The sequence below is a fragment of the Engraulis encrasicolus genome, chromosome 2 (assembly GCF_034702125.1).
Source record: "Engraulis encrasicolus isolate BLACKSEA-1 chromosome 2, IST_EnEncr_1.0, whole genome shotgun sequence".
Lineage (NCBI taxonomy): Eukaryota > Metazoa > Chordata > Actinopteri > Clupeiformes > Engraulidae > Engraulis > Engraulis encrasicolus.
In genome coordinates, this window is record NC_085858.1 from 27355502 (window position 1) to 27363001 (window position 7500).

Below are 7500 nucleotides of genomic sequence, written 5' to 3' on the forward strand. Positions count from 1 at the left end.
CTGAATGAACATGCTGACAGAGCAACTCTCTTCGGAAACAGAAACAAACTTGTCCTACAGTAAAATGAGTGGGGGGTGCATGCCTGTGCAATTCAACATGTGTGCGTCTGTCCGCACAAACACTTTATTGAATGTGCATGCCATGTGCTTCTACTTGGAAAAGAAAAGGAAAATTCCCAGACTTAGGAGGAGCTATTTCACTTTGGCACAACTGGGCGAGAATGCCCACGCTAAATAAATATCTCCAAGTTTCTTGTTCTTCTCACGGTTTGGTGAAATGTGGGAACATGATGATGATGATGATGATGATGGTGATGGCGAAGCATATGTGTTTGTTCAGGTTTTCACTCGCTTCACACGCAAGCATGGCCTATGACCTCTGCCCATGACTTCTGACCACCGAGCATCCCATAGGGGTTATCTTGTTCACACCTTACCTCTTAAATTACAGCAGATGTAAATGACTTAGGTGTCTCATGACTGTTGAACTGGCAAAACATGGGCAACAACACATCCACAAAAATATTGACCAGTGGAACGCTGTAATGGTCACTGAAAAAAACGTACAGTAACTAGCATATTACTACACCACTATGACAGTGCAGTGCTTAACGTAATAGTGCACATGTAACCAACGAAATCCTATATGAGGGAATACCAAGGGTGAGCGAGAAGATTGATGCAAGGAGTAGGAGACTTGCAGGACATTGCCAAAGGCACCCAGAACTGCCAGCTAGCAAAATGGTGCTATGGGAACCATCACGTGGGTGCCGGTTAAGAGGACGTCCCACAATATCACATGTGGACATACTCAAGAAGGACGCAGGAGCCCAGAATACCAGCGAACTGAAAAGATGTATGGAGAATCGGGATGACTGGAAGCAACAATGGAAGGCTTGTCTGAGGACAGCCTAGAAAGAGATGACCATTAGTTATACATGAGGACTTGGTGATTGCCATTCTGGTAACAGCTAATTTATTACAGGGGCCTTAACAGGTCTTATCGGGTTAACATATACATGACATTATTGCAATATAAATTTGCAATTTCCAATGAATTTGCATTTAGCAAAATTGCTTTCTTTCTCAGTTTTTGCTATTTCTTTCGGCGGTAGGCAGGTCCATGGTGGGGGCGTCCCCCTGGGGCACCAGTCATTGAAGGATCGCTACTGCATCAGGCAATGCGAAGGACACCAACTTGTGACCACAACATAGCAGGTTTCGATTCACCAGCTGACCGCATTGCTACTGAGGTACCCTGAGTGTAATACCATACCCACCCAGTTCTCCATGAGCACTTTTTGTCAAAGCTGCCCACTTGCTCGTGGCGTGCTTCTCCCTGTTTATGCACACAGCATCACAGACACACAATATAACGTGCCTATAACATGGCTACCCAAGACAAGACACAAGTGAAAGCAACCAACAACTTAAAGTGATACTGTGCCATTTTTGGAAATAAGCTTACTGTACACCTCTCCTTGAGTTAAATGACATGAGTATTACATTTCTCCTGTACTTTTAATCGTTCCCCGAGTTTGGCAGTGCAAATCTTACCCCCATGCTATCAATTACCATTGAATTGCTATGAGACCAGCTAGCCAATCCAGTCTCATATGATGTAAGGGTTAATGTTCGGCGAGAAGGTCGCTACCGTGGAATAGCAGCACGACAGAGAGAATCTTTAGACCCCGACGCGGAGCGGAGGGGTCTTGTTCTCTCTGAAGTGCTGCTATTCCATAGCCTGGCTCTCGCGAGACCCCTAGTGCTTCGTGCATCTTCGTTACACTTCGTGAGCTCGCACAGGGGTCTGGTTCAGCCTTGTCGAGCCCGAAGTCCTCGAGTAGAAAATAAACGTGCCCCGACCATTGGACAATGTCAATGTCAATCATCGTGGAGTGAGGCGTTGACGGGTATGACGTAGCATCTTGCGCGACATCACTGTAGTGCTGCTAGCACACCCCTCAGTCAGTGTGGCTAGCACAACAACGGCGGCCTGCATACTGTATGAACTCCGCGATTTCAAGTGTTATCAAAACTACCAAACATTCATTCTTTGAGAGAGGAACAGAAAACAAGGAATTAGTTGGTGGCAAGAACGTTCTCGCTCTTCTTCCAATGATCCACTGAAGGAGAATGAGCAGAGCGCAGCGATGTTCAGTCTTCAACTGTTTACAAGACCAACTTTAAGTGGGGATTTTAGTCGAGAGGTCCATGCCACATATAAATGGTGAGTGAAAACCTCTTGGTTTTTTCTAACGTGTTTTTGATGTGTGTGAAACAATGACTGACATGGTAGGCTACAACTGTGAATGCCCCCATAGTGCCGGTAATTCAATATTGTACAAGCCTCATTTCCAGACCTCGCATGCTATGGTGACTGAGTGCTGTTGATCATAATAGTATGCCAAGATGTCGCATTCAGACAAATTTGTTTATGCTATAAAGTTCGTGTTAAATTAAATGTACTATCCCCGTGATCGCTGCCAATGCAGCATGTCCCAAAACGTCAGCATGTGAGAGATGGAATGTTTATTTCACGACGACATTCTGACTTCAAACTCACCAGGATGGCTTCTCCACAGACCTATACATATTGGTATAGGTCTGTGGGCTTCCCCTTTTCACTTTCTGCCCTAGTTGTTAACCTGTTTCGATGGTAAAGACTAAAGTAATCACAGATTTTGCATGGTTAAGAGACCTACTTCGTGTGGAAACAGAATTTACACAAGAGGGTACTGGAATAAAAACAGGGTGAGGCCTGTCACTCACCAGCTACTGGCAACCCCAAGTCTCCCTTTCGGTCAGCAGTAAATTTAAAACTAAGTAATAGTAGCCTACTGCTGTTCAGGTCTTAGCCTTAAATAGGTATGAATTAAAATGCAGATACTAGGCCTATAGAGTATTTAGAATTACAGTTGCCTTGTTTGCCGATTCTATTTTAACATTGTGTGTTGTTTTCAGGTAGGCAAGTCATGGAGTTGGCAGCGTCTGCTGGGATTGTCATCACAGACCGGGTCATCCAGCTGCTACACATGTACAGTGGAAATTGAATTAGGCTCTTCCCTCACTTGTACTGTTGTAAACCATCAAATGAACACTCTAGGTAGACAAGACAGTGAGTTCAGTAATGGCTGGCACAGAGCATGCGCACCACAAGTTTGGAGCCAGCCAGGTCATACGTGTTGCACCTACCACAATTCCATTTCTTTGGTCTTCTGTGTTGAGCCTGTTTCAAAATGCGCCTGTACAACCACATGTGTATAGAATCTACACTACACTACTCCACCAAGATCTAGACATTACTGAAGATTTGGAAATGTTATCATGGTCTGCTGACAGCTGTACAGAACATGTGTACTTAAATACCAGATGTGCCACTTTCATTAACGAGACTGTCTGCTCTGGGTTTGGGACAAAGCCTAATGAGGCAGCAGTCAACAACAGTCCTTACATTTGACATCAGTTACAAAACAACCTATGGTTTTAAGGTACTTCATGCTACTGGTTGTGAGCGAGGCTTTTTGTGACTGACTCTCCCTAATGACAGATTCATAGACATAATGGAACATGTAACACAGCATTAGTTCAGAATCTAACCATCATCCATTAGGAACAAAGAAGTGGAATCTTGTCACAATATCAAATCGAATATTGAACAAATGGTGTAAATAATGGTGTACACAAGTAATTGGAACATATGTAAATACAATTTTATTGTGAAAAGAAAACACTGTCTAATTGTTTTCAATGTACAGTAATGAAAGTGTAAATAATGACATAAGATATCAATTTATATATACACATTTTTTTTCTTTTAAATATTGGTTACTGGCAATGCAAGAAACATAGCTTACAAAATGTAGCGTTCTTGGTGTTAGGTGATGTATTGTACAAAATGAAAACCCAAATGGTAACGCACTCCTGAAATGTTGCAAGTTCTTTAAGGGAAAATGCCTTGAAATCTTGTTCTAATATTTTGAAAGGCATGGAATCTGTGAGGGGATGTGCTGGGTCCTCTATGCTGTCGTTTCTTCATACACCTCCTGGCGTCAGACACAGACAAAGGAAGTATAGAAGTATATTAGACAAACATTTCAGAAGGTTATGTGTGACAATTGTGGCTACATACAAGGTTTTGAACAAAAACAACACGGGAATTGATTGCAACACATTTTAAAATATTTCTAGGTGACTTAAAGTTCATTAACAACAGGGTATGCTACTTACTCTGTGTACAGAGTATTTTCCACCCACATGTTGCATTACTGCCCTTGTACATCACTTTGATCAAAAGCGTCTGTCAACTGTAATGTTATGAGGAGTACAGTCTCTTGAGAAATTAATGTAGGTTTAGGTGGATAGTGGTGCAGGACAGCACATATACTTTTCAGTTACTCTTACTAAGAATTCAAACCTGTAACATTGGATACCTTCCGAGGCCACAGGTACAGGTGAGGTCAGCAAGGGTCCTATTTACCTTGATAATAGGTTCTCAGTCATTTCACATCCCCACCCTGATGAAAAAACTAATTGTTTACACAAATGGGTTTTACACCCCTTAACAATACGGCTTTGCTTGCTTCAGTAATGTACTCTTTGCCTTTGACCTAGCAATGGATGTAATAAATCAGACATACCTTATATAACCGTGGGTCTTGGGTCACCTAATAATGGAGAGAGCGAGAGAGAGAAAAGACATCACCATTGATCAATTAACAATGGCACTGTGTGTGTGTGTGTGTGTGTGTGTGTGTGTCCCAGCTTATGACGTTGAGCACGATTAACTTTGGGTCGTCCGATCAACTAGGGATGGTCACCTACAACTTATCGAAGTGCTTAGCACACTCACGAATCGACTATTTGAATTGACCACAGCTGAAGTGTTTGAGAATACAATCGCGCACAATAACAACGGCAAAAGTGCGACGGCATGGTCCTCTCGTCGAACCGTAATGCAGTTTCCAAAGTGTATAATAGAACTTAAGACGCCCCATCCTGTCACGTCTGACGTGAACAGCTCTTTATGCCATCCAAGTTAATCAGACCCGAAGTTAATCGTGCACACCGGGAGTAGTTAATGCAATCCTGGTGTATATTTCTCTCATGGTAGGATATACAAAACGTATGGGACTGTAAACGATTTACTGTATTATCATAGGTAAATTGGCATGCCTAACGGTGACCAGAACACAACCAATAATGCTAGTAGCAACTGCATGCTGTTGAGGCTGCATTGTTTTCATATGGCTGGCAATTTTGTCTGAATAACATTTTATCGCTGGTCAATCATTTTCAGCGAAATACACATACTTGATTAAATTGTATTCATCAATATATGTCACATTGGTTGTGCAGGCAAGCAGACGTCCATTTTGTCTGCAATATTTATCACCCCGTCAGAAACGGACAAACCCATGCCCGTGATGTGTTCATTAAAAGAAAATATAGCCATTTCAAGACATCTAACTTACCATATCTTTGTTGTGATTTATCTGATGCAAACGATGCTGGCACCAAATGAGTAGCCGGTCCTCCTTGGTGCGATTCCCAGATTCACGCTCCCATCTCATTACACTCCCATTTCATCTCGCTCCCACTAGCCAGACTAACGGTACCACCGCCATATTACGGAGCCAGTTATCTTGTTGATGTTAGTTTTTTGTTTCTAACCCTAACCTTAACCCTAACCCTAAACCTAACCCTAACCTTAACCCTAACCCTAAACCTAACCCTAACCCTAACCCTAAACCTAAACCTAAACCTAACCCTAAATTGCTTGTATGTGGCAGTATATGATAATACGTGAAATATAATCGGGTGGGGACCGCAAGTCCGGGAGTGATAGAAACACCGGGGACCGCACGTCCGGGAGCGAACTCCGTTGGGAGTCTCAGTCTGTATGCCCTTGGTGCTAGGGGCTGGTAGCATGTAACCTGGCTCTCACGTAGGTGGCTTGTCAGGTAGCATGCCGCTGTTTGGACCCTGCAGAGTACTCGTGCACTATGTCGGATTGCCAACCAAAATCCACCGATGCCTTGTGTGTTTTGTAACCGTCAGTGGTCCGATGTCGGACACAGGTGGCATACCACAGGCGGCTTGCCGTTCAAACGCCAACAATCCACTATACACATGCTAGCTGGGCTGGGACTACTGTCAACATGCTAACTGCTCTGTTGTGGCTTCTATCTCGCGTCGCTGAAAACTACGTCACGGCCCGTTTCGATGTGATTGGTTGAAGTAGTACGTCACTCTTACCTAATTTCTCCAATCACGTTCGAGCTAGAACAGCAAGGTTACCACCAAAATTCCAGATGGATGACAATCCATCTGCGCGAGAGTCAGGTTAGCTATTCCACAAAGCGACCGACTCGCCGAACGTTAACCCGCTTATTATATGGATATACTTAAATGATTCACACATGGCGGGGACATTTCTTTAGGCCTATTTAATGTTAAGTTTTATAGTTTTTCATGTCAAAAGATTGTTGCTGCGCAAAACAAAACAGTGCCGTTGTGGAACACCGCTAGGCAACAGCTAGGTAGCCAGGACAACAGGTGTTGTCTATCACAGCAGCTGATTAGAGTCTTGTTGAAAAGTCGCTTTAGCAGTGAAAAGTCTTGTTGCCATTGACAGCGGTCTGTTATAGACCAACCCGTCCGTTATCGAAAAATAACAGACGTGCGAACGTTTGGGAGCCCCACTGAAATGAATGGAGCATTCGGCCGATGACGTCACACCATATAATAAGTAAGGGTTAACGTTCGGCGAGAAGGTCGCTACCGTGGAATAGCAGCACGACAGAGAGAATCTTTAGACCCCGACGCGGAGCGGAGGGGTCTCGTTCTCTCTGAAGTGCTGCTATTCCACAAAGCGACCGACTCGCCGAAAGTTAACCCGCTTATTATATGGATATACTTAAATGATTCACACATGGCGGGGACATTTCTTTAGGCCTATTTAATGTTAAGTCTATTGTAGTTTTTAATGTCAAAAGATTGTTGCTGCGCAAAAACAAAACAGTGCCGTCGTGGAACACCGCTAGGCAACAGCTAGGTAGCCAGGAGGACAACAGGTGTTGTCTATCACAGCAGCTGATTAGAGTCTTGTTGAAAAGTCGCTTTAGCAGTGAAAAGTCTTGTTGCCATTGACAGCGGTCTGTTATAGACCAACCCGTCCGTTATCGAAAAATAACAGACGTGCGAACGTTGGGGAGCCCCGTTGAAATGAATGGAGCATTCGACCGATGACGTCACACCATATAATAATCATTGTTAATTGCTTGCTTGGAGGTAAAATTTGCACTGCCATGCTCAGAAAACTTCTGGAAATACAGGAGAGAGGGAAAACACAATCATTTAACTCAAGGGGCGGTGCAATATGAGCGTATTTCCGAAAATGGCACAGTATCACTTTAACATCATGGCATACTGGCGAATGGTCAGAAGTCCCAGGCATTTTGCTCAGCACACTGAGGAGACAGTGAGGAGACAAAACTC